Consider the following 20276-nt stretch of genomic DNA (forward strand, 5'->3'; position numbering starts at 1 on the left):
ATATATATATATATATATATATATATATATATAATCAGTCTGTGTGTAATGAATATAATATACAAGTTTCACCTTTTTAATGGAATTAGTGAAATAAATCAACTTTTTGATGATATTCTAATTATATGACCAGCACCTGTATATTTAATCTGCTTTATGTATGTATGCTGATTTATTTATATAAAAGCCTCAATTAAATCTCTTGATCTTGTGAAGCTATAGTGTTTCTTCAGAAGACTCAGATTAAACTCCTTGATTCATATGGATTACTTTTAATAATATTTTTATATACTTTTCAACTTTTCAAGCTTGAACATGTTGATTAGATTAACTTTCAAATGGATGGACAAAAACAATGAGACAATGTTAAAAACATCTTCATGTCTCAAAGATCCACAAAAGTCTGGTGTGACATGAGGATGAATAAATGGTGACAAAATGTTGACTGGATTTTTTTTTTTTTTTTTTTTTTTTGTATCATTCATATCATTCGTTAACACATTGCATATTCAACCTATACATAAATGATGTATAATATATGTGATTACAGTATGTATGTTAAATAGAACAGTAACACTTTAGAATAAGTAACACTTGTTAACTATTAACTACAACATTTCTCTCAATAAATTCTTAATTTGCTGCTTATTAATAGTTATTAATAGTTGTTAGGTTTAGGAATTGGGTAAGATTAGGGATGTAGAATAAGGTCAAGTAGAATAAGGCATTAATATGTTCTTAATTAGCACTAATACATGGCTAATATTCTAGTGTTATGCATGCTAATAAGCAACTAGGTGTTACCTAATCTAAAGTGTTACCAATAGAACCTATAATTTAATATATGCAGTGGAAGGTTTTTTTTTGTTTGTTTTTTTTTTTTTTTTTTTTTTGTTTTTGTTTTGTTTTTTGTATAAATATACCTTATATTTTATTTATTGTATTACTGAATTATTTCTAAGTCACATCACTTCTAAATGCCACAAACAAATTATGTGTAAGAGAGCTGTGAAATAAGAAACCTGAAGTGGAGTAGGTTCCACTTAATCCATAATCACAGTTCCACTCATAAACACTTTTCCTGAAGAAAAAAAATATATACAAGCAGACTGGCCAAAATGGGTCTGAAACATAAGTTACAGAATATTAACTTGTTTATTGAACCATTGAAGCAATTTCATACTCATAAGAGTGCTGCTAAAGGAAAATTAGAAGGAAGCAAAATAATGTAAATCAGCCGATCTTACTCTTGCACAAATTGTTGAATTTCTTTGGATTGCAATTCAGTAAGTTGTTCTTACTCTCATTCCGATTCACATTCCAGTTAAACCTCCAGTGGGCCGTTGCTAATTCAAATCAAATTCCAACTAATCAACTGAAAAGCAGCCAGTTCTTAAATTCTGAATTCCACCCAACCATGGTGCTTACATGATTGTCTTTAAAGGCAATATCTGAAATTGCAAAGACGCATTTATGTTTTGCTGTAAAGATTAACAGTGGCACATTTGTGTGCACATTTCTCCCATGTTCATGCCTTGCTTTGTTTCTGCATCAGTCTGGGTGAGCCCATGCATTAATGTACTCACACAAACTAAAGCCGGTGATAAAATGAGCCTAGCACATAAAACAGCAGCTGTCCACACACACTAAGATGGGCTTTCAGTCCACCCAGAGCGGACTCTATAGCTATAGTGCTCTACGAGGGCTTTTATATGTTTCGACATAAATCGGAGGCATTGGAGGGGAAATCTCCAATTTGGACCAGGCCCCATCCAAACAAAATGAACCTCTGCCTCGTATGAGCTTGTAACTTGAGCAGGTCCCTGAAATAAGCAATTGGTTTATTTACTCTAAATGACACCAGTGAGGTTTGAACGCATGTAGCTCTGTGAGCAAATATGCGTGGAACTGAACGTGACCTGCCGTCAGGACTGGAGCTGAGTGGAAAAGCAGAGCAGATGCCACGGTTCGGGTGTGGTTGGCAAAAGAGTGCTTGGCTTGGATGAAGGCCATCCTTTCCCACTGGGCTGTGGCCAGTAGAGATGCTTTTATAATGAGCTAGCCTCCCAAAGCTGCTGGGGAACCAGGGGATCAGGTTTAATACCAGCCAGCTGTCTGAACTGAGTTGTTCGGATCTATCAGATAGAGATATTGAGATATGTGTGAATGGAAGTATAATTATCAGCAAACATAGCAATAGTAAGTGAACACATCATTCCCAACATTTGAATAAAGTGTTTTTCAAGTGGTGAAGGCTCCAAATTGCAGGTTCTAGCTGCTGTGCTAATGCTCTCATTCAGTGAGCAGTGATATGAGAGGGTTTCACAGTCAGAATCAAGGACCCTAAACCTCAAAACTGCTATTTTTTTTATTCAATAATGTACCACTGATTTTTTTTGTGTGTGTGCAAAATTAAGCTAAAAATTGTAAGACAGGAACTTTCAGGAAGTCAGTGGCAGATCCTGGCATAGGCGATGTAGGCAGCCTGGCCAAACCTATCTCTCAGTCAATTTGTACGTAATTAAAATTAAAATTTATGCATTTAGCAGACGCTTTTATTCAAAGCGACTGACAGTGCATTTAGGATATCAATTTTTACCTTTCATTTTATGAGGTGGTTAATTTGTACGAATTCATACGACCTCACTTGAATAATTTTGTAGGATTTCTGTGACGGTTAAGAGTAGTGGGGAGGTTATGTATGACCCTTCATACAAATTCATGCAAATTTGCCAATTTTGTTCGTAAAATACTTTAAAATACAAATGTATGATTTCGTACGAATGAGATCATACAAATTTGTACGAATTTCCACCTTGTGAAATACGATGTTTGAAAGTTTGACAAGATACTTCCATTCTGACGATGATACTGATAATAATGAAATAATGATATTTTTTATAAATAATAATAATGTATTGTTGTATTATGTTATGTAAATTACAAACATAATAGAACGTAAAACATTTTACGATGATTATCATTATCATCTGTAATATAACAAATTATATTATATTATATTATATTATATTATATTATATTATATTATATTATATTATATTATATTATATTATATTATATTTAGAAACTTACTGTAAAACGTTACTGAAAAGTTGTTGTTGTTACTAGTAACAATGAATAATTTATACCATTTATACATAGGTAATGTTAATTTACAAATAAACCACTGATTATGGTTATCATATGTTTGTTCATAATGTAACAACATAAATGTAACAACATAATTGATTAAATAAAAATATTATTTGTACTCCATGACATTAACAAATGTGCATTAAATTATTTGTATTATTTAGTATGTATACATGTAATATTCTTTGTGTTCAAATATTTATGATAAAAGGTTTCAAGGTTTGATTGGTAAAACCATATCAAGTCTCGTCTATAGGCACACAGTAAGAACTGCAACAATTTACATTGAATTCCAACAGAGATTTTCAGTCTGAAAGGGTCTTGGTTTTGTTAGTGAACAGGTAACTGAGAGAGATATCTGAAAGCTAAATCCCTGCAAATATCAGGTGTTAGTGTTGCCCAATTTTGGTCTTAGCTAAAAAATGCTAAAATATTTAAGATAAAGACAACAAACTCATACCATGAGAATATTTCAACTGAACATTTTACACAAGTTATTGTATAGAAGTTGCAAAAAGGGCCAGCTTGCAGTTACTGCATTAGCTAAAAGTTGTTTTATCTACTTACTGACACTTAACCTTCCTCACTCCATTTTGTTTTAAACCCTACAGTAAATACCCGGATGATGTACTTGAAAGTTGACTTTTATGCCCTCTATGGTTATAGTGCACTACAGTGTAGTGTAGTTTAGATGAGCTAACATGCTAAAGCTAGCGACAACACATCAGGTAAAAACATAATTTTAATTGGAAAAACCCTTCTAAAATCCATACACTAGATAGCAGGCTACATTATCTATAGTGCATGTGAATGTAATAGAGAAGATGTTAGAAACTATGTTGCTAAGACAAATTTAGCACACCTAATACCCTCATTTATCTCTAAAGGCCTGTTAAAAGTTTAATTCACCACTATAAACACTACGCTTGAGAGTTTTAGATGAAATTTTGCATATCATCTACTCAGGCAATATTTTTGTGTGTGTGTTTATGACACATGCAAAAGGGGCAAAAGTGCTGCTATTTCCGTTTGCTACTTAGCAATATTTTGTATGTATGAAGCAAGGAGGTGAGAATCCATAAATCTTTGCAACATGCACATTATTGCTGTTTTTATGTTGAACTTCTGCTAGTGTCTGAGTGCTACAAACAACATTTGCTTTAACAACACAATCTGTTCCTCATAGCAGCCATTTGGTTTATTGACTATATGCAGTTCACCGTCGCGCTACTGTGCTCAGCGGTGAGGGTAAAGTCTTCCCTCCAATAATCCACTAAGTGACAACAATGCCATTTTAGGAGCAATACAGTGAATTATGTAAACAGTTTGGGAACATTTCACCTGATATTGCAGCCGTTAATCACTGAGAGGTCTTATGAGGAACTGGAAAACTCTCATAAATCAGTTTAGGGTAGCGTGACACTCACGCAGGGTTTCAGGAGTGTGCAGCTGAGTCCCAAGAACCCAGTAATCTCTTTTTAAAGGAAGCGCATACAATGACAAAATCAGCTTTATTTATTATCAGTATAGAGTGCTTATGCTAATGTGATGAAATTGTGGCGCAGCTGACCCCACACAATGGCACAAACCTCTCCATGACTGTGTCTGCTAAAGCTATTTGCAATCAAATTCAATTAAATTTGAATCCCTGGAGAAAATATTAGCTTTTATTGTAGTCAAAATGTAACACCCCAACCTAATGCTGTCCATTAGGAAAGATATACACTGACCTCTGTTTAATTGCATAGTGTTTAAGAGGCACCTGGATGGCACCAGATACTATAGAAAAACAACATCCTTTTCATCCATTCTTGTGTTCTTTTCTTTTTTTTCTATAAAAAAGTCGATTCAGAAAATCCATCTGACCAACTAGAAACTGTTGGCAAATCTATGTAGGAAATCTTTCGTCTGACTCAAAATTCCCAGTACACATGAATTTATATTAAAATACTGGATTTCAGAAAATTACAGAACAAGATGGGCGTATAAATCCAGAAGTATCGATGTATCGTTACTGATGCTAGTATTGAAAGTATTGATACTCAAAAATAAAATGAAAAAATATTCATAAGGTGTGTTTTTATTTACTAGTGATTTTATTTTACATAAAAATCAATGCGTACTGTATGCACTGAATTGGACGAATAAACAATAAACAAATTGAAATTGTAGCCTACATAGTTTATGCAATCATATTTTCTTCTTTTCTTCCTTCTTTGGTTACTTCATTCCTTCATTACCTACTAAATTATCATTCCTATTTCTTCTTTCTTTGCATCCTTACTTGCCTGCATTCTTTATGTCAATTCTTTCCTTTGTTTGACTTTGTTCCATCCTAATTTACTGTACCTACCTCCTTTATTTCCCTTCCTCTTTCCTTCCTTAATTGCCCACTTCCATACACACTTATTTACTCACTTTTGTATTTCCTGTTTTTCTTTCTTCTCTTCCTCAACTTCCTTCCTTCCTTCTTTAGTCACTTGTTTCCCTTTTTTCTTCCATCTTTTCCTTCTATCTTTTTTCCGTAGTTATTAATATTGACATTTTGGTATTTGTGACCTAATCTATTTATCCAGTTTATCCTGATTATCTGTTTATTTATTTATTTAAAGTTTGGGATTTCTGTAGTTTTTACTTTTATGTAAGTATGGTTTTTATCATGGAAGGTCATTTGTGCTGACTTTATGCCACTGTAGCTATTTTACATAAGTAAAAAGATGAAGAATTAAAAATAGTATAACTCCAAAACTGATATGACCTAACAGGACTGTGCTTTCCCAAAGCATTTGGACACATTGGTGAAGGAAGATGTTCTTCTATTGATGTAACATTAAATCAGCTCACACATATGGTCATGTCTCTCCGTGTCCCGAGAAACTGATTTGTGACCGAGGTTTGAATGTCTCTCTGGTGCATGCATGTGTGTTTATCTGCATGCACAGAGGAGGTGTGCTAATGGAGTCCATCTCAAAGGTGAAAATGGTAATCCGTCAGAACCCCCTCTTCCACCTCCCATGACCCCCACGTTCAGCAGCTGCTTGAGGAAAACCAGAGGTTGCCCATCCAGTCTGGAAATCCCCTTAAATTCACCAAACACTAGACAGTACGAGAGAAATGGCATCCTGTGTTGACAATATGTAACATGGCGGCTTATCTTGAGCAGAGCTGCAGTTTTAGCCTTCATTTTCTTGCTGTGAAGTTCCTGGGGTGGGGTGGTGGGGGGTTTGTGATTGATTCGGGAGGTTCTGCACACCGCCTGTTTAGTTTGCCCTCTTGTACAGTTCATCGGTTCTCCACTCTAAAGGCTACGCTCCCTTCCTCTGTGTTTCACTGCTTTTTTTAAGTGTCAGCAGAAAATTGAGAGAATGTCCTGGACGTATTCTGCCTTTCACAACAGGACTAAGCGCTTGCTCACCAAAAAGAAAAAGAAAAAAAAAAAAAAAGAAAATGAAAGCTTTATTGCTTTGATTGTGTGTGATTTTATAGCCACAGTTTTTGCACCAAGAAAAAGTGCAACATTCTTAAATGGATTTATGGATTTAAAATTATTTTTAGAATGGATATAAACGTGGAAATTTGTGTTACAGTACAGATTTCTTTGGAGAATATCCTATTTAATTAGAAAATATGTCGCATTACATGAGTAAAATAGGTTGCAAATGGAAACTTTAATGAAAATGTAATATGCCTATATTTAAAATACATTTGCTTGATACCAAGATTAGATCATATCTAATAACATATTTACTGATATAACGCTCAAGACTTACTGATATAAAACTAGAGTACTACTTGTGCACAATGCACATTTCTTAATATTAAGCCTAAAATGTGTTTAAATGTCACTTCTAATGAGTACTGTATGATCTTTGAATAAAATCATTATTTTAATGCAAGATATTTAAAGTTTACCTGAAGTATACTTGCAATAGTTCCACTTCAGCACAATCAAATATACTTCAGTTTATTTTTTGTTGTACTTCAGCATTACTTCCACACAATTAAAGTGCATTAAGTACAAAATTGGTTGTCCCAATTTAGTAGACTTCAAGTATACCAGTTTAATATACTAAAGCACAATTGAATGGTATTTTTATTAAGTACATAAATATGTAAATGTATTTGCAGTATATTACCACAAAAATATTTATTTTTCACTAAAGTATACAAGCAATTGTGTGCAGAAGGTAGTACACAAATACTTCCATTGTGTCTGTGAAAATATGATGCATCTTTAAGGTTTGATTAATTCTAGAATGACCCTGTTGTTAAAACCAAACCTTTGCTCTTCCTTATGACAAAGCCATAAGATATAAAGCACTTAAAACCTTCAGTAACCTCTAAATGTATGTCCACCTGTGTGCTCTTTATCTGTGCGTGTGTGCATGTGTTCCTACAGAACATTGTACAATGGTGTTTTGTAATGATTCATTTTCCATGTTCACCTATAGTGAAGACCTAGCCATTGTAAAATGGCTGGGGGCAACTTTCTCTAGCAAAAAAATGAATGCATTAAACTGCAGGATGATTTCTGGCTGGAAGAGAGTCTCATTGGCTTGCATTTTTTATGAGAACAGCTGCTCCAATCTCTCCTCTGTTCACAGCCGGGCTTGCTTAATCACACAGTTTATCCCTGCAGCCCCACTGACAGGGCAAAGGCAAGGCAGACAGAACAGCAAGGGGCCTGAGAGAAAGATGAGAGAAAGAAGGCGAAGCAGAGAGACAGATGAGGGGGGGGAGAGAAAGAGACCTGATAGAAATAAAAAGTTCTCGATTCAAGTTTTAAGAAGAGAGTGAGAATATCTTTAATGGAAAAGCTCACCCAAAAATGAGCATTGTCATCATTTACTCACCCTCATGGTGCTCCTAACCCATCTGAATTTGTTTCAAACCATGAATTTTTAAAGAGTATCCTGCCCACTCAAAAGTCAATGAAGAGTGCGGCTGTCAAGCTTCCAAAAGGATGCAAAAGTAACAAAGTATTCTTAAAGTGGACTTGTGTCTTCTGAAGGCATATGATATCTTTGTGTGATGAATAAACATAATAACAATAATCCTTCAGATATAATAATATATAAAAGTATGGTCACACTTAAAGGGTTAGTTCAACGAAAAATGAAAATTATGTCGTTAATAACTCACCCTCATGTCGTTCCAAACTCGTAAGACCTCCGTTCATCTTCGGGCCACAGTTTAAGATATTTTAGATTTAGTCCGAGAGCTCTGAGTCATGTACGATATACTGTCCATGTCCAGAAAGGTAAGAAAAACATCATCAAAGTAGTCCGTGAGACATCAGAGGGTCAGTTAGAATATTCTGTAGCATCGAAAATACATTTTGGCACAAAAATAGCAAAAACTACGACTTTATTTATCATTGTCTTCTCTTCCGTGTCTGTTGTGAGTGAGTTCAAAACATAACAGTTCAGTGATATCCAGTTCGCGAACGAATCACTTGATGTAATCGGATCTTCTTGAACCAGTTCAACAAACCGAACTGAATCGTTTTAAACGGTTCGCATCTCCAATACGCATTAATCCACAAATGACTTAAGCTGTTAACTTTTTAAATGTGGCTGACACTCCCTCTGAGTTCAAACAAACCAATATCCCAGAGTAATTCATTGACTCAAACAGTACACTGACTGAACTGCTGTGAAGAGAGAACTGAAGATGAACACAGAGCCGAGCCAGATAATGAACAAAAGATTGACTCGTTCTCGAGTCAAGAACCGTTTCTGTCAGATGCGTCTGATTCAAGAACCGAGGAGCTGATGATACTGTGCATGTGTGATTCAGTGTGAAGCAGACCGACACACAGAGCGTCTGAACTGAACCGATTATTTTGGTGATTGATTCTGAACTGATTCTGTGCTAGTGTTATGGGCGCGGGTAAACCGAAGGCTTGAATCAAGGGCAATCATCGGCAATGATGCCATTACGTTGAGCGCAAAAGAACCGGTCAACTGTTTTCTTCAACTGGTTTATTGAATCGAAATTTCCAGAAGAATCGGTTCGCGGAAAAGAACCAAACTTTCCATCACTACTGGTCATCCTGATGCAACTGGTTCTTGACTCGAGAACGAGTACATTTTTTGTTTGTTATCTGGCTCGGCTCAATGTTCATCTTCAGTTCTCTCTTCACAGCAGTTCAGTCAGATACTGTTTGAGTACATGAATTACTCTGGGATATTGGTTTGTTTGAACTCAGAGGGAGTGTCAGCCACATTAAAAAAGTTAACAGCTTAAGTCAATTGCTATCATTATGGAAATTATTCCTTTAGTACTTTTGGGTTTAAGAATTTAGTGGGGAATGCATGAGCAATAATAATATGTTCTAATCTAGATTTTATTTTACTCATCAGTCCTTCTTTACTTCTGTAAAGGATACACTGAGCAGCACAACTGCGTCTTTCCTAATTAATCAAATAATCCGTGAAAATTGAATTAATAACCTTCTGTAATGACAAAACTATTTGATCATTGAACTTGACAGCATGAGCCAGAGCTGAGCTCTTTATTTTTAATAACTGAAGTGTACTGCCGCCCCATCTCATGGTCACAGAGGACATTCGGCTCAGGACATCGAAACTGGAGAGTGAAGCGGTGAAGATGTCAGTGTCTGAGCACGGGACTGACAGACGGGCCACAGCACGGTTGTCTCAGCACATCAGGGTGTAACAGGAGCAGCTGAAAGCCGAGGAGCAGCAAGCCCCCATGTGAACCCGCCTGGACGCCCATCCCTTTCGGCCAATTACAGCACTGTGTTGCCAGCTGCAGACTGAATAATGCCCATGTCTGATAACACTGTAAACTCTGACCATCCTCTGCAAGTATTCACAGACAACCACACATCCGGATGCTTTGTTATGAATGCACTATAAAAGAAAGAGATCAGCCACGGTTCTCATAAACGCTCATCATGTGCATTGCGCACACACGCAAACACAGACACATTATCTTATCTGGTTTCTGTATGCAGGGCCATGCAGACTCGGTGGAGACCCTGTGGTTGTAAAGCATCCTGGTATCATGGTGGTGTTTTATGAGCATCTCCTATAGGAGATATTACTCAGCCCAGTCATTACACTTCTGCTGGTATCAGGACTGATGTACTGAATCATTCACTATTCATCTGTGAGCCCATGTAGTGGCCCAAACTGAGTCAAACAGGAAAGACCCACTTTATGTTCAGAAACATTTTGGACTGGTTTTGCTCGAGGGCAAATTTCACAGTCTTGTGAATAGAGCACAGTAGTGACCTCATTTATTTTCAGCAGCCTGGGTTCTTTAAGTGGTTTCCTGTGTCTTTCTATTAGAGATAGAAATAAAAAAGGAAAGAGTTAAAGCTATGATTAAAAACAAACCAACCAACTCAGATGAATCATGAAACTCAAATATATATATAATTATAATTATAATTATAAAGGCAAAATGGACTCCTGGATGTTGGTTAAGCCAGTAGCAGGCAAACTTTTTAAAATAATATTTACTAAAATATTTTAAAATAAATAATTTAAGAACTTCTAATATTTCGTAATAAACATAGAAACCAATATACATTTTTCACACAATATATAATATATTATATAAATAATACATCAGTTATTAGTTTTTTGATGTGGTTCTTGTTTTAACAGTAACACTGAATCCTCTGATTGGTTGATTTTCTACAGGATTATGGGTACTGTAGTTACTTGTAGTTGTTTATTTTTATTTTAAGCAAGTAAAGCAGGAAACACTTGTACCTACTGTAAATGCATATAAATCTCTGAGCTCATGTTTGGTCTGTATTGAAAGGTTTATATGTTATTGTTTTCTCTATGGACGACCCTGCTGTGGTGCTCTATTCATTGAAATACATTTAGTGCATCTGTTGAGAACACGCTCTTCAGGGGATTTGGTGAAAATTGGACATATCAGCAGCGTGAATGGGAGGCTGAAATGTGTCGTCCCCTGCCTCGCGGCTGGATGGCTGCCTGGCCGCCGGTGGTGTAGAGACTCATTTAGAGAACTCGGCTGGGACGGGACACTGAAGGTCAGACTGAGAAATGCCTGCAGCAATCTCCCTTCACACATGCTCTCTATTCCCTCTACCCTTCCCTCTCTCTCTCTTTCTCTCTCTCTCTCTCTCTCGCTCTCTTTATTTTTCAGTCTGTTGGTTATAAATCCTCTGGCTATCAGGTGCAGTGCCCCTGCTGGCACTTTCACGAGCTCACGCGTTAGTGTCTGTGTCTGTGCTGAGTCCCTGGACACCCGACACTGTGACAGACAGTGAGTGTGACTGAGCATACTGAGGATCTCTGTATTTATTTTGTTGCACCATATATGACTATATTTTGCACAGGTCTGACTGTCCTTGAGATGTCCACTAGGCCAACAGACCTGCTTGAACTACGCTTAACCTGACACAAACTGGCACTCATGCCGCTTCATGTCAGACAGGTCAAATGCATCTGATGCGTATGTACACAGAAAAACGATTTGAAAAACAGTGCAAATGCACGCTGTGTGAATGGCCCCCAACTGTGGTCTCGAAGGAAGATCTTGTATATTGGAGCACTCAAAAGCCACTACCCATCTTTTGACTTCTTTTACATGGCACTTGCCAGATTGGTGTATTTTATATGGAATAAGGAAATGTGTAAAACCAAATATAATTTATGACTCCATGAAATTTCTTTCCTCTTCTGATTTTTCCTTCATTACTGTATTTCACAGTAAACTATAGAATGCAATTTCTCTGTTATATTATATTATATCAAATTATATTATAACAATTTCTATATTATATTATATTATATTATATTATATTATATTATATTATATTATATTATATTATATTATATTATATTATATTATATTATTTATGCAGTAATATATAATATGTTACAGAAAGGGATGTAACATTATAGTATAGTATAGTATTGACTTTTCAATGCTATACTATACTATAATAATTGACTTTTTTTATAGTATTACATTGACTTTTCCTTGATTACTGTATTTCACAGTAAAAACTATACAATGCAATTTCTCTATTATATTATATTATATTATATTATATTATATTATATTATATTATCATCTAAAAAAAACTACAACAAATATGTAGTCTTTATGCATGTTCAATGAGTAATCACTTTTTTTGTTCTATTTTCCAGGAAAAAAATTAACTTATAAAAATATAAATTCCATCTAACTGGGTTAAATTGTAAATCTGTCTTTTAACTTTTAGGATTTTAGGAGTATGCTTACAAAACAACATACCTAAAACTAAGCTTGGGACATACACTTTTCTTACTGCAGTTAGTCTGTGCAGTATAGTTATAGATGTTTAAAGAAAGCCCACCTCAAGCTACTGCCGCTTTCGAGGTTTTCAGAACATTTGACTTATTGATTAAGCTTTATATTTAAGCCACAGTTCGCTATGTGAACTGTATGCATTATTCTTTGTGACAACATAATGCTTCTCTTTATAAAACCATATTTGGGAATGATTGCATTTCAAATCATGCACTCTGTAAAGGCTTTCCACTCTCAACGGGACATTCAATTGTGTTACCCTTTGAAAAAGTGGGGCCTTTTTGAACGAAGCTATAGGAAGCTGGCATGGAGCCCGAGTTCTTGTTAGCTTGTCTTGGAGCCGCCCGCCAAGCACGCACACAGATGATTATAGAGATGAACGGCCATAAGCTCCATATTTTACGAGGAGGAGTGAGTGAACTCTAAAGTAGGGAGATGACTGGGTCATAGTCAAAAGAATCACACAGTAAGAAAACTAAATGGGTGTAGAGGGATTCGTGAAGCTTATTCTGGATAAAGAATGAGGATTTCACTCATCTCTTCCTCCCACCTCAGGGCTTCCTCTCAAACAGCCTTCAACGGCCCACGACAATGAGGTGACACACTGAAGTACAAAAGCAAATGTTAAGATTCTACATTTACTGAATGGTCTTTTTCATACAACTGCTATGAATGGAGACTGACACAAAGCACCATAAATGTATCATAAATGTATCTACATGTTATTTTCCAACTGTTCTGATACCATGTGATAGCCTCACTTAAGAAAACAAACCAAAATGTAAAGGGCGCCTATTATGCCCCTTTTTTTCAAGATCTCTTTTTAAAAGGCTCAGGTCTCCCCAGAATGTGTCTGTAAAGTTTCAGCTCAAAATACCCCACAAGTCATTCAATCATTTTGAAAATGTAAGCAGAAAACACGCTGATTACGTGCATGTCTCTTAAAATGCAAATGAGTTGCTGCTTCCCACCCCCTTTTCCAGAATAGGGCATGCCATTACAGCTTTATCTCAGATCTCCAAAAAACATCTGTTTGGTTTTGATTTTCATGTCTATAATGCTGAAATCATGTGTTTTAAAGTCATATCAGTTGAAACTTCTGAGCGCACACATCCGAACGACATGCAAAGAAAGCAGCTGTCACATGACGTGAGTACTAAACTAAGTTCTCTTTCATGTCTTTTTGCCTTTAAACTGTTAAGTACACACAAGTTTATGTAAAAAAAAAAAAAAAAAAAAAGATACAAAAAAAACAGTAGGTTATGTCTGTGAAGGTAAACATCTTGGAAAGAAATCGCTTGATATGATTCACAAATGGTCCAGATGATTTGTTCGCAATAACGTTCAGTTCTGCTCAGAAGATTATTTATAAATAATGACCTTTTTTTGGCTAGTTCCTCACTCAAAGTTATCATATGGCTTAAGAAAATTTGAGTGCGCAAGTCATATAGAATACTTTTAAGATACTTTTAAGGTTATTACGCATGTGTTTTTGAAGCTTAAAAGCTTAATTTATTAATTTGGGTAAAAAACTACACACACAGTTTCTTTTTGTGTTCAAAGAGAAAAAGAAAATCATATGGGTTTGGAATGACATAATGACAGAATTCTCATTCTTGAATGAACTATTGTTTTAAGAGAGAGAACGATACTTATGAAATATGTATACACAGCCAGCTTGGTTGTTGTATGTGATAATTTAGGATACGTTCTCCAATGTTTCCAGTAGAGCGAGGGAAAACTGCAACGGACTTCCTTCTTTTACAACCAGAATACTCTAAGCACCAACTATCTTACATCTCACTACATTCATCACAGCTTTTCCCCTGACGCTCAGAAAAGAGCGAAAGAAAGTCACTCTACTTTTATGTATGTGTGCAGCAGAAGCTGTTTAAACATTATTCAACAATTTTTATTTTTTTAAAACTTGCATTCATTCTCGGTGACTGCGATTGTGAAAACCAAAACGGTACGACGCACGCGTTCTCAGTAAATACATAAACAAGGAGATGGGAGAAGAATAAACAGACACAATGCTTCATCTCGACGGTTGGCACTGATGAAGTTTAAAGTGTGCCCCACCATTAATGGCACTAACACAAAAATAAACCATTTTCAAGTATAAAAAGATACACAGCCGCGCAGCAACTAGGCAGCCGTGGTCTTTGATTTATTCCTAAGGGAAAGAGGAGGGATGGGAACATCTTGAATGGAGTACAAGGAAGATTCAAGTTCACCACAGGAAGTCAATTTATGTGAGCGGGCATCCCAGTTAAAAATAGGGGAATGCAAAGAATACAAAGATTTAATTGGCATGATTTTGGTAGAAGGGAGCACTCGGGAGAACCCAGGTTTGTTCGCCATCCTGTTTTTGTGTTTACTCTATGGAGTTAGTCATGTAGTCGAGCTGTCATGCGCATTTCTTTTCCTTGACTTTTTTCTCCCCTCGATCCATTTTTTGTTGTTTTCCGCCTTCGGCTGTCAGAATTCAAGCAGAGCGAATCACTCCAAGATTTTATGAATCTCTGTCAAAGGCTGCCTCATTTCACTGGAAATGATGATATATGATGTTCTTAGTATGACAAGGAAGCTTTAGATAATAAGTGTTGTGTCACACTTCACTGAGTTATGACTAGTATCCAAAATGACTGCGCTAGACACTGATGGGGGTTTTGGTGTGGGCTGCGCTTGTACAGATTTTAATGAGATCTCGCAGCGTGTTTAAATATTTAACAATTCCTGGAGTAGCTCCTCTATCTGCTGTCAGGAACACCCATCGCAATTTTACCCCAATTCCGAGAAATGCTCCGAAAATGTGACATGCACATTGATGTTCGGCTCATTTCCTGTTAGTGCATCTGTTTAAGAATATATCTACCCATAAATACAAGCCTATATTTGCCAAAACTTTCATATGAACAAGGGCTGATCATGTGGGTCTCTGGAATACTTGACTCTGATTGGCCAGTCACAGCACCCTGTGATCAAGTGTTTGAGTATATTGCGTGCTAAACTCTATAACTGATCACTGTCACAGGCAACTACAGCTTCTTCAGTGCTTCACAGTTTCTTCTCGTGTTATTAATTTTCTTTTTTAAATCAATATTTAATAATTAATAAAAAATAATTTATACCTTAAATTCGGTATACATGTATTTTTATTCTAAGTGCAAAGTCAGCTTGTTGTTTTTAAAAAATAAGTCCCATTCAGACTAATACAAAATACATTTAAGTCACACTATTAAGGTACACTGATGATTTTGGTGTGTTATGTTGGGGGGAAAAATTAAATTATGAGTTATAAAATGTTGTGATTATTAGTGGGAAACCATGAACTTCTATTAAGCTACATTCTGTAACTTTTTTCAAATAAATAAATAAATAAATCATTGAGCACGCACATAACCAATCAGAGTTCAAAACTATCTCCCTTGCCCAATTTACAATGATAACGTAGACCAATAATATTTTCAAATTTTAGTGGTTCAGGGGCGTTTCTGCAATGCTGCTGTTGTTGTTTGGTGGTCAGAACAAATGTGGCAGACATGTTACTTGTTCAGATGACATTTTCTTGTGAGACTTCTTATTTCGGACATACTTTCAAGACGCTGTATCTGTAATTCCAATGTATAGTGAATATTTACACTGGTGGGTCGACTGACAGTCACACAACTTAAAACATGACATTCTTCTGTGCTGAGGAGCCATGCCGATGCACAACCCACATAAAGGAGAAAATTCTGCAAATAACTGCAATTGCAGGTTTCAAACAGAGAGGCAAAACTTACCGACTGCCAATTCTAGTCTTGAGTTTCCGAATTGGAAGTGGGGTTTAGCAACACTTTGTTGAAATAATTTAAATAATTTTACCTAATGATAAATCTCGTAAAAAGTTGCATGTAAAAAATACAACAGAATTGTATTTTCACATTAGGGGCCCTATCATACACCTGGCGCAAAGTGGCGCAAGGCGTGACGCAAGCATTTTTGCTAGTTTCAGCCTAACGCAGTTCTAATTTTCCCATCCTGCACCACATTGTTTACATAGCAAATGCATTTGCATCCATTTGTGCGCTCATAGGCATGATGCTCTGAAAAAGAGGTGTATTAGATCAACTCAAACCTGGTCTAAAGTCTGGCGGAATGTTTTTTCTTTGTTATTTAAAGAGTGCGTTAGTACATGCGGGTCCACAACGTGCGTACATGCTGCTTATTAAACACACAGAGGGACACACAGTGTACAAACATGTAAAATATAAAACATTTAAGGAATACAATGCAAAATAATATTACTGTCTAGGCTACATAAAGAGCAAATGGGAGATGAGACTCTGATTGGTTTATTGCATGTTATGCCCCCAAAAACATCCATTACTCATTAAGAGAATAGGGACAACCCATTTAGACCATTCGGCCAGCCACGCCAACCGTTTTTCCCATCGTTAAACTAGCAAAAGTGGATTTGGACACACCCTAAGTGTATCTGTGGCTTGTGCTTTAGACCATGCACTAAGATAGTTAAAATAGGGCCCTAGATGTTGACTTCCCAAGTATATAGAAGTCAATGGCTACCATACCATAGCAACTGTTTACTAACCAACATATTTCAAAATATCTTCTTTTGTGTTCCGTGGAGGAATTAAACTCAGAAACAACAGAAACAAGAGAAGGTTTATCAAATTTTGGGCTGAACTATCCCTTTAATGTCGCTACATGAGATTTTCAAATACAAAAGCTGACAGAGGCACCACAAATTTAACATTTCTTGCTTTTGGCCAACACAATCAATCTCTCAATATGTTTTCCCTCTTTTGGAAAGTAATAGAAATGCTATTATGATTTTTTTATTATTATTATTATTATTTTTTTATGAGAATCCAAAAAAAAAATAAAAATAAAAAAGTTTGTTGTAGTTTCTGCCCACCACTCTAGAAGTCTGCCCAGCTATGAAGACTTCCAATTCGGTGAACCCTTGAACTGTGGAAAGGGTCTATTCAGTATATATCAGTATATATATATAATTTATCAGTATATATCACTATCATAAACTAAATAAAAACATTAAAAAATAAAAATAAATAAAAAAAATACAACTTATGCACATGTTTTGTAGAAGTAGAGTTTCTGAATCTTTTGTAAAGATACATCACCAACTTGTTCTGACCAAAGTGACTTCCCAAATCAACACAAACTATTAAACAAACCATTTTAGAATCATTAGTAGTCCAATCGATTTTTATGAAATGAAATAATGTAGCATTATTAAAAACAATGGACAAGAGTATATTTATTAATTTACAGAGAAAAATAGAATTTAAGGTGCATTTTACATGCAACGGTTATGTATACAACTCTATTGTAAAGCGTTACTAATCACAACATCATAATCCCCATCATAACACCCAGAAGGTCACTGTGTAATCTGAATGCTGATCTAAAGTCACCTGCTTATCATCTGGTGTATTTGGCAGATTTGGTGTTACAGAAGCACAGAACACATATAGTGCTTCTCTGGTCCTCCTCCCACCATCTCTTCCATAGGGTCCTATAGGCTTCTATTGCCCCCCTCAACCCCCTGCAGTTGGCAGCATCTCTGGGCCCAGAGAAGGAGGGTGTCAGTGCCAGGTCTCTAGATCCCACTCCAGCCCACCCTCCTATACCACCCCCACCTCTCTCAGCACACTTCACTCATTATTCATGTTCATAGGGACAGCTTTCATTTGATCTATTACTTAGGCGGGGGGGACCACAGACTGCTGTGCAGCTCCATCCCTGCTGGATCTTTAATTATTGCAGAGAGGGTTTTCTCTGTCTTGTTCTTTGTTGTGCTAATGAAATATTGAAATGGCCGATGTAGATTTTGTGTGGCCTGCTGGGGAGGATGGTGGCTTACCTTTCCCCTCTGCACAGACCTTCTGCACTCTGACCTGATTTTTCATATTTCAAAAGCATGCATGATCAAATGTTTGTTTAAAGGGTTCGGTGCACTCAGCTTTGTTTTTATGTCTGATTATTGTAAGATTCGTGACACTCCTTGTTTGTAAATCACTTTAGCTTAAAGCATTTGGTTAAATAAGTGTCTTTTCTATGAATAGTTTAGACTGGGATGAAAAATTAAGCTTGCGATTTAGTATTGCTTACAGGGTTTTGAATATATGAAGTATACAATTCATTGAAATAAACTTACTTTGTGTGTTAAAAACAATGTGGATTTATTAAACGTTTACAATATAGTGAAGTTAGTATCCATAACTCTAAAAGCATCAGAAATTATAAACCTATATGTTGATGAACAAACAGTAATCCTAATTTTTGTCATTTTGACATATACTCTGTATCCACTTACAAAAGTATGTTTTTATTATTATTATTATTATTATTATTATTATTATTATTAACTAACAACTATACTCCCATTAAAAATCAAGGGTTCAGTAAGAATGTTTTTTTTAAGTTAATTTTAATATATATATATATATATATATATATATATATATATATATATATATATATATATATAATTATTATTTTTTATTATTATTAATAGTCGTACTCCGGCAAGGATGCACAAAATTGATCAAAAGTGACAGTAAAGACATTTCTAATGACATTTTTAATATTCTCAAAGAATCCTGCGTTAACTAAATGTAAAAATTTTCAACAATTTTCACCAAATCAGCATTTTAAAATGATTTCTGAAGGATCATGTCTGGAATAATGGCTGCTGAAAATTCAGCGTTTCAATTAAAAGAATGAATTACTTTTTTAAACTGTATTCAAATAGAACGCTATTCTTTATCAATAATAATAGAATTTCACAATATTGCTGTCTTTCCTGTATTTTCGTCATAAGAAAACAGCCTTTTACTGATATTACAGACCCCAAACTTTTGAACAGTAGGATGAATTTTTATTTTTTAGAAAAACATACTGCTATAGCTTCAAATTATAATAATGCATCACTAGAAAGAATTAATACAGTCAGTGAAGAATGATGATCCATAAATCACCACTCAAGCTAATACTTACAAGCCGCGCAGAGTATTTTAAGAGCACATGTCTGACCCCCTCCATAGTTCATAAGGACTGCACTGTAGAAGTGTCTGTCCATAACATCTGAACACATAATCCTTAAACACTGTATATTCCCACTGAGAGCAACAGCAAATAGATGGAAAATTGATCAACCTGGCTTGTCCGACCACTGGGGACCACTGTGGTCTCCATGCAGAAAATCCCAGGAATTTAACTGCAACCGGTCCAATCGTTTATTAAAATCACTGACCAGTATATTTCTCATGCCGCACATTTAAATGTGGCCTTTTACGCCTATGAGGCATTAATATTAACCATCTCCGAGCATATATAGAGTACATGCAGTGTGTTAAAAAATAAACGTATAATTGCGTCTATAGCAAGAGATTCAATAATTGGCTAAGGGGAGTGTGTAATTGCGCAGCGGTGTGGAAAGCCGTCTGACAGTGATCTACAGGACTCCATTAATTGCCATATGAATATACCCCACTCTCTTCTCCACACTGCTGAGGCATCAGTGTGAGAGAGACGGGTCACTCCGTCTTTCCCGGCCCATATCCTCACTGAGCTCATAATTACTAAAACCCTTAATTAATCTTGCTATCACGGGGTAAATGCAGTGTTCAACATGTAAATGAATTACAGGATAAGTGTGGTGTTCTTAGCACATGAGGGCAGATGGGTGCCTGCGTGCATGCATAAGGTGTGCATGTGTGCTAAATGTAGATTATTGTAGATCAAATGTATAATTAAAAGATTAGTTGAAATGTCCAAAAATTAGA

Source organism: Carassius gibelio, chromosome B17 (genome assembly GCF_023724105.1).
Source record: "Carassius gibelio isolate Cgi1373 ecotype wild population from Czech Republic chromosome B17, carGib1.2-hapl.c, whole genome shotgun sequence".
Lineage (NCBI taxonomy): Eukaryota > Metazoa > Chordata > Actinopteri > Cypriniformes > Cyprinidae > Carassius > Carassius gibelio.